The sequence below is a fragment of the Capricornis sumatraensis genome, chromosome 1 (assembly GCF_032405125.1).
Source record: "Capricornis sumatraensis isolate serow.1 chromosome 1, serow.2, whole genome shotgun sequence".
NCBI classification, from domain to species: domain Eukaryota; kingdom Metazoa; phylum Chordata; class Mammalia; order Artiodactyla; family Bovidae; genus Capricornis; species Capricornis sumatraensis.
In genome coordinates, this window is record NC_091069.1 from 236,049,457 (window position 1) to 236,058,855 (window position 9,399).

General features: G+C 38.3%; 1 pseudogene; it reads left to right on the plus strand.

Annotated features, from left to right (window-relative positions):
- Window positions 1-6,665: 6,665 nt before the first annotated feature.
- Window positions 6,666-7,688, plus strand: LOC138076904 (histone-lysine N-methyltransferase SETMAR-like; annotated as a pseudogene).
- The last annotated feature ends 1,711 nt before the right edge of the window (window positions 7,689-9,399 follow it).

Sequence of the window (9,399 nt, forward strand, 5' to 3'; positions counted from 1 at the left end):
TCCTCAGACTGGCATCCATTTGCACATACTTGGCAGCTGAGTCTTCAATAAAACCAGATGAGCTTCTCTTCTCAGTTTCTTTTGCCTTGAAAGTTTGCCTTTAATCCAAAAAGAATTTTCTTTTTGGTGTCAGGCGGTAGAGTCTGCATTCAGAGAAGTCATGTTGGGACCTAAGTCACAAGGTACTCAAGCACCACATTTACCCACCATTACCAACTCTTACAGGGTAATTGAAGTGTAGAACTTCTGCTCTTCCAGAAAAGATGTGTGCTTCTTCCACGTCATCTCATTCAATTCCTCATTCCTATGCCTATCTCTAAGTGACATAACTTCACTAAAGAAGACCTGACATGAACAAAGTTGTTCATTTGAGAGGCTCCTCCAATAACATGGAAGATTTCTCAGTTTCAATGGGCAGCATATTTTGATTTGGTATAAGGAGGTTTCCACACAAAACTCTGAATCAAAAGTTGCTTCATTAAAACATTCTCTAGCCAAAGCTAATGACCAATTTGAAAAAAAAAAATCTAAACTAAACTTACTTCTCTATTAAGTCCTCCAGTTGCCTTTCCTAGATATCAATCTACCTCTTCTCCTGCCATTCTCTCTCTTTCTGAACTTCCACTGACTCTTCTTTCCAATTCCCCTTGTCCAGGTGCCCGAAATGCGATCTGCCTCTGAAGATCCATGCACCAGGTATTCAGACAACTTCAGAGTTTAAACCTTGGACCTGAGCTTAATTAGGAGTTATTTGTAAGAGTTCCTCTAAATCATGACAAACCCAACAAATATTCATGGAAGAATTTAGCATTCTTTTGGATGCATAAGCCCCAGGATTATCTAACACATATTACTTATGCATGTATTGGTCAGAGCTGCCAGTGCTCATTTCTGGATTCAGAGAAGACTGAATTGATCCAGGAAAGGACATTCAGGATCTCTCTTAATACAGTAAATTTAAGGATTTAATAACAAACTTCAAAAGTTGTGTGCTGCTGCTGCTGTTAAGTCGCTTCAGTCATGTCCAACTCTGTGCGACCCCAGAGACGGCAGCCCATCAGGCTCCCCCGTCCCTGGGATTCTCCAGGCAACAACACTGAAGTGGGTTGCCATTTCCTTCTCCAATGCATGAAACTGAAAAGTGAAAGTGATCCAAAAGTCTACAAGCAATAAATGCTGGAGAGGGTGTGGAGAAAAGGAAACCGTCTTATACTGTTGGTGGGAATGCAAACCAATACAGCCACTATGGAGAACAGTGTGGAGATTCCTTTAAAAACTACAAATAGAACTGCCTTATGACCCAGCAATCCCACTGCTGGGCATACACACTGAGGAAACCAGAACTGAAAGAGACACGTGTACCCCAATGTTCATCACAGCACTATTTATAATAGCCAGGACATGGAAGCAACCTAGATGTCCATCAGCAGATGAATGCATAAGAAAGCTGTGGTACATATACACAATGGAGTATTACTCAGCCATTAAAAAGAATACATTTGAATCAGTTCTAATGAGGTGGATAAAACTGGAGCCAATTATACAGAGTGAAGTAAGCCAGAAAGAAAAACACCAGTACAGTATACTAATACATATATATGGAATTTAGAAAGATGGTAATGATAACCCTATATGCAAGACAGCAAAAGAGACACAGATGTAAAGAACAGACTTTTGGACTCTGTGGGAGAGGGAGAGGGTGGGATGATTTGGGAGAATGGCATTGAAACATGTATACTATCATGTAAGAAACGAATCACTAGTCTAGGTTTGATACAGGATACAGGATGCTTGGGGCTGGTGCACTGGGATGACCCAGTGAGATGATATAGGGAGGGTGGTGGGAGGGGGGTTCAGGGTTGGGAACTCATGTACACCTGTGGTGGATTCATGTCAATGTATGGCAAAACCAATACAATATTGTAAAGTAAAAAAATAAAATTAAAAAAAAATAAAAATAATAAAAAAGAAAAAAAGAAAAGTGAAAGTGAAGTCATTCAGTCATGTCCGACTCTTCACAACCCCATGGACTGAAGCCTACCAGGCTCCTCCGCCCATGGGATTTTCCAGGCAAGAGTACTGGAGTGGGTTGCCACTGGCTTCTCCCTGAAAAGTTGTGTAGAATCTCCTAAAAAAACAAACCTGAACCATTTCCAATAAAAATCAATACAGCTGCTACTCTTTCTACATTAAACCCTGCTACCTTTGCTCAGCTACTTCCTTGACATAGGTGTACCACACAGATTTCCCTATCTCCCAGCCTTTATATGTAACCTTTCCTTCCTGCTCTGTGATAACACTCTTGCAAATTTAAGAAGGTAAAGCTTTCATTACTCATAAAATTATTATATATTAAAAGCACACCAAAGGGACTATTTCTTGAAATTTCAGAAGACTGTCTATTCATAATCAATTGTATTTGTTCTGAATATATCTTTTCTTTTCTCACTATGTGACACATAGCCCTGATAAAGATCTGGACACCACACCTGAGCTTGCAAATCCAGCTAGAAATTTCACTGACATATGAAAAATAATTAGGGCAGAACCTATTAAAGTTCAGACACATTCTACCAAACCATTATCCAAACTCCTCCTGATATCTCCTGAATCCAAGGAAAGAACTCAAACATATAGTTGAATGCTTTACATACAAAGGTCTTCCCATACACTGCCCTGTAACACTCTCTTTCTGTAAGAAAAGAATCCAAACAATTTGTTCAAGACCTTAAGACCACAAAATAGATATACCTCACTTTCTGACAGAAATTAACCCAAACACCAGCCTTTCACCAATTTCACCTGAGGCCACTTGCTTCACTCTAATGAACCTGTGTCCTATCTTTTTCCAGTGTGCCTCTGGACCAAAACAGTCAACGCCTTTTTGCCTTTACCTGGAGAGAACAAAAATATACCTGGACAGTCATGCCCCTGGAGTACACTGCAGCCCCCTTCTATTTTTCCCTGGTCCTTGATCAAAACTTGAAAGATACAAATTTCCCTTGTGATTTAGTCCTAACACAATGTGTAGATAATCAACTTTGTTCAAAGGACAAGAAAGCCTATAAAATTCCACTGACTTGCCCCACCCTTAGCAAAAGAGGGACATAATGTTCCAAATATAAGTTATTTTTGCCAAAACACAGCCCATTATTTAGAGTATGGTGCATCTCAGGAGAGAAAACATTCTCTCCTGATAGACTAAAGACTATCCAAACATATCCTAGACACTTTAACAAGAGACAACTGAGTGTATTTCTGCTTTTAACTGAGTATTGCAGACACTATGTGCCAAGTTTCACTGAGACAGAATGACCTCTTTATGAGTTCGCTAAGCATTAAGAGACCCTTTCCTGTGGACTCCAATGTGAAGAGGGCATCTGAAACATAAATAAAGCTATTTAACAGCCTCTTTCTCTAGTCAGGTCTAACTACTAAAAGCTTGTGCCTATCTATGCATAAGCAATCAGACATGCCATTGAGATTTTACCTCGACTTGATGAGAACTATCAAAAACCCACTGCTCCAAAAACTAGAAGCACCTAAGAAGCCCCTCAACAAGCAGATGAACAGTTAAACTGGGGTATATGCATGTGATGAACTATTACTCAGAGACAAAAAAAAGAAAAATAAACAAATTACCAAGACATGAAAAGATGTGGAGGAAACTTAAGTGAATGAAGCCAGTCTGGAAAGTCTATGTGAATCCAATTATATAACTATCTGAAAATGCTAAAAGGATCAGTGATGCCTGGGGTTTGGAGGGAGAGTGGTGAGTAGGTGGGGTACAACAGACTTGTAGGGTAAGGAAGCTACTCTGCATGCTTCTATCTGGATGGATGATATTATGCATTTGTTAAAACTCATAGGACTATACAACACAGTGAACCTTAATGTAAACTATGGACTTCGGTTAATTATAATATACCTGATGATTTATCAGCTGGAACATGTATACCATGATAATACAACATATTAATAAAAGGGGGGAATGTGTGAGAGAGGAACGAGTGGAAAATGGGAACTCTGTGGAATCTACTCAATTTTGTGTAAACATAAATTTGTCCTAGACATAAATATATTACTTTTAAGGATATGTAATAAGAATAAACCATTTGATAAGTTAACTTCAGGGATATAATTTTTTAATGGACATACATTAAAAACAATTTGATATCCTCACAATATAAAGGAAAGGGGAAACTGCTTAATGCACAGAAAAGGAGGATTTTGTTAGTAGAAGTCTGTCAGAGGCAAGTTTTATACATCACTAAAATGGCCAGTTCAATATTTATCTACTTCCCCAACCTCTAACAACTAACAAACATCCAAAAACATGACTTACTATACTCTTACCCTTGACCCTGTTGGAATGGAATATTATTCAACCTTTAAAAAGGAAAAAAATTCTTACACACCTTACAACAGGTAATAATACTGAGGACACTATGCTAAGTGAAATAACAGTCACAAAAAGATAAATACAGTATGATTTCACTTACATAAGATATCAAGAACAGTCAAACTCCTAGAAACAGAAAGTAGAATGGTAGTTTCCAGGAACCGGCGAGAGAAGGAAATGGGGGTGGGGTTGTTTTTGTTAGTTTTGCAAGATGGAAAAGTGATGGACACTGGTTACACAACAGAGCAAATATATTTAATGCTACTAACTGTACACTTAAAATGTCTAGGGTAGTAAATTTTATGTTATGTGTCTCCTATGAGAGACATGATTTTGTTTAAGACATGCGAGGTTATTTTCAGGTCAAGTGTCACCGGTCTAGGATTACGTTACCCTAGAAAAAGTATAAAATGGGACATAGCCAGGAACGAAAGTTGCATGGGCCCGTTGAAGATCTTCAGACAGGTTTTTTCCAGTTTTCACTCTTCATGAGATTTGAACAAGTTTTGGTTTTATATGTCTACCTTCAGGATGGGTTAAATCATTCCCTGACTGAACATTCCCTTACAGTTGCTGAAAAGTTGCCAGATATTGTGATTCCAACCCAGAGCATACCAGTGACCAAGGTACACACTTATGAAAACCAATATAAAAGGATTCTATCAGGCATTCCCTCTTACTCAAATACTACACTGTCCATTCAGTTCAGTTCAGTTCAGTTCAGTCGCTCAGTCATGTCTGACTCTGCGACCCCATGAATTGCAGCATGCCAGGCCTCCCTGTCCATCACCAACTCCCGGAGTTCACTCAAGCTCACATCCATCAAGTCGGTGATGCCATCCAGCCATCTCATCCTCTGTCGTCCCCTTCTCCTCCTGCCCCCAATCCCTCCCAGCATCAGAGTCTTTTCCAGTGAGTCAACTCTTCGCATGAGGTGGCCAAAGTACTGGAGTTTCAGCTTTAGCATCATTCCTTCCAAAGAACACCCAGGGCTGATCTCATTTAGAATGGACTGGTTGGATCTCCTTACACTGTCCATACCACCCTCAATCTCCTCTTAGCACCAATGACATCTTTAAATTAAAATTAGCAAATCTTTAAGAAATCCTGAGATCCCTTGACCAGTTGTACTCCTGTTGGATCTTATGAGAACCTACTTTTCCACTTCCTTGGGAACACATTGCTTATCCCCCTATGAATTGGTAAATGAAAAATCCATGAATTTAGGAGTTTCTCCTCCAATTCTAAGTTATACCCTATTGTATACAGACTCAGAAAAATGTTGCAAAAGATTCATACTATACCCAGTTCTGCGGCTTCCCTGGTGGCTCAGCAGTAAAGAATCCTCTGGTTAATGTCTGCCAACACAGGAGATGTAGGTTTGGTGCCTGGGTCGGGAAGATCCATTGGAGAAGGAAATGACAACCCACTTCAGTATTCTTGCCTGGGAAATCCCATGAACAGAGGAGCCTGGAGGGCTATAGTCCATGGGGTTGCAAAGAGTCAGACACAACTTAGCAACTGAACAGCATCAGCAGTATACCCAGTTCTAACACCAAGAGGTTAAATCTACCTTCCAACTACATCTTCCTAAAAAGCCTCTTTATGATCTTTAGCCAGAAGATTTTATTTATTAGAAGAGATATCAGGAAAAGAAAAAAAAAAACTGTTCTTGAACCTGATTGGAAGGGAACTTACCACTTACTGTTACAATAAATATAGCTCTGAAACTCCAGGAAGCTAATACTTATGTTCACATTTCACAATTGAATCAGCAATTAGGATTCCATAAAATGAAAAGTCTACCCAAAACGGGGTGTCAAATTGATGATACTAAGAGTTCCAGAAGCATTCAAACTTTAGAACCAGAAACCACAGGAGTGACATCAGCAAGAAAACAGAACAAGAAGTGCCAGCACTCTTCCCACATTGAAACAATTATGTGATTGCCCTCCATGGGAAAAAGTTTCTTTCTAGAAGCCTTGTAACTAGGTAGAAGGCTGAGAAACCCCAGCAGAGCCTGAGATCAGGGAGGGTACTTTTACAAAGAAGGCCCCCATGGCAGACGCACTGACTACGGTGTGGTATTAGGTTGGTGCAAAAGTAATTGTGGTTTTTGCATTATTGAAATTTGTTATTTAATATTGGAATACATTCTTAAATAAGTGTGGTTATGTTATATGTCATTTTAATATGCATTTCTTGCTTTACATTTTTTGCTTATTATTTGCTATTTATTTTATATTAATTTTAGAATACAGAAATGATGTTAGACAAAAAGCAAATTTGAGCAATTTTCTTATTTGAGTTCAAAATGGGTCATAAAGCAGCGGAGATAACTCACAACATCAACAACGCATTTGGCCCAGGAACTCCTATAACAAATGTACAGTGCAGTGGTGGTTCAAGAAGTTTTGCAAAGGAGACAAGAGCCTTGAAGATGAAGAGTACAGTGGCCAGCCATCAGAAGCTGACAAAGACCAACTGAGAGAATCATCAAAGCTGATCCTCTTACAACAACATGAAAAGTTGCTGAAGAACTCAGTGTCAACCATTCTATGGTCATTCAGCATTTGAGGCAGATTGGAAAGGTGAAGAAGCTTGATGAATGGGTGCCTCATGAGCTGACCTCAAATCAAAAATATTTTGAAGTGTCATCTTCTCTTTTTCTATGCAACAACAATGAACCATTTCTCAATCCAATTCTGACATGTGATGAAAAGTGGATTTTATACAACCACCAATGATGACCAGCTCAGTGGTTGGACAGAGAAGAAGCTCCAAAGCAGTTCCCAAAGCCACACTTGCACCAAAAAAGGTCATGGTCACTGTTTGGTGGTCTGCTGCCAGTCTGATCCACTACAGCCTTCTCAATCCTGGCAAAACCATTACACCTGTGAGAAGTATACTCAACAAATCGATGCGATGTACCAAAAACTGCAATGCCTGCAGCCTGCCACTGGCCAACAGAATGGACCAAATTCTTCTCCATGACAACACCCAGCTGTGTGTCACACAACCAATGCTTCAAAAGTTGAATGAATTGGGCTATGAAGTTTTGTCTCCTCTGCCATGTTCACCTGACCTCTCACCAAATGACTATCACTTCTTCAAGCATCTTGACAACTTTTTGCAGATAAAACACTTCCACAACCAGCAGGATGCAGAAAATGCTTTCCAAGAGTTCACTGAATTCTAAAGCATGGATCTCTAGGCTATAGGAATAAACAAACTTATTTTTCTTTGGCAAAAATGTGTTGATTGTAATGGTTCCTGTTTTGGTTAATAAAGACGTGTTTGAGCCTAGATATATTGATTTAAAATTCATGGTCTGAAACCACAATTACATTTGCACCAACCTAATACCAGCTGTATATTCAAAAGGGGTCTCCATCCCTTACTGAGCTTTGTTCCAGCCCCATTTGTCTATAGTCCTCCCACCAACCCCATCCACCAAGGGACACAGGAGAAGTCACTCCATCAGTGCCACCACTAACAGGCCACTGACCATAGATGCAAATGCAGACCCTAAAAGCAGTACTGTAATCCAGCTTCAACTCTGCTTCACCACAGTCTTGTCATTTCCCATCATTAGCGGAAACCAGTAAAAGAAGGTCTTTACCTTCAAAACCAATCTACAAAGACTAGAAGAGTTTTCCACCTCTTCAAATGCAGAGAATTCAATGAAAAGGCATAAGAATAAGGAAGAATTAGGGAAACATGACAAGACTAAAAGGGAATAAATACAGTTCCAGTTACTGACCCTAAAGAAATGGTAATCCATGAACTAATTGACAAAAAAATTTCAAAATAATCATCTTAAAGAAATTCATTAAGATACAAGAGAACACAGGTAGACAACTAAATGAAATCTGGAAAAAATACAATAAAAGCTTTGATTAAAAAAAATAGAAACCATTTAAAAAACGATTTAAACCGACATCCAAGAGCTAAAGACTATGACAACTAAACTGAAAAATTCAACACAGATCTCCACAGAAGATTCAACCATGTAGAAGAAATAATCAAAAAGAAATTATCTAGTTAGAGAAACAAAAAGAAAAAAAAGTATAAAAAGAGTAAAGAAAGCATATGAGACTTAGGTGAAATCATCACATGAAATAAGATACACTTAATGGGAGTTTCAGAAGGATAAGAAAAGAGCAGAAAGCTTATTTAAAGAAATAATGGCTGAGAACTTAACAAATCTAGGGAAGGAAGTAGGTATCTTCATTCAAAGCTGAAACGTCCTGATTGGTCCATGATGAGACACATTATAATTAAATTATCAAAACAAAGAATTTTGAAAGCAATTTGTCATGAACATAGAAGTCCATCAGGGTTTTTTCAACAGAAACGTTATAGGTCATGAAAGACTATGATGATATATACAAAGGGGAAAAAAAAACCTGCCAAATAAGAACATTTTACCTGGCAAAACTCTCTTTTATATGTTTGTATTTTTAATAGTTTTTTTTCCTATAGTTGACATCTAATCTTACCACATTGTGATCCAAAAAGATGCTCGAGATGATTTCAATTTTTTTGAAATTACCATATGGAGGCTAAACAACACACTTCTGAATAACCAACAAATCACAGAAGAAATCAAAAAAGAAATCAAAAAATGAAAACACAACAACCCAAAACCTATGGGATTCAGTAAAAGCAGTGTTAAAGGGAAGATTCATAGCAATACAAGCCTACCTCAAGAAACAGGAGAGAAATCAAATAAATAACCTAACTCTACACATAAAGCAACTAGAAAAAGAATAAATAAAGCACCCCATACAAATTGTGGGTTAGTATAAGGTTAGAAATTAGGGTTAGTATAAGGAAAGAAATCATAAAAATTAGGGCAGAAATAAATGCAAAAGAAACAAAGGAGACCATAGCCAAAATCAACAAAGCTAAAAGCTGGTTCTTTGAGAAGATAAATAAAATAGACAAACCATTAGTGAGACTCATCAACAAAAAAAGGGAGAAGAATCAAATCA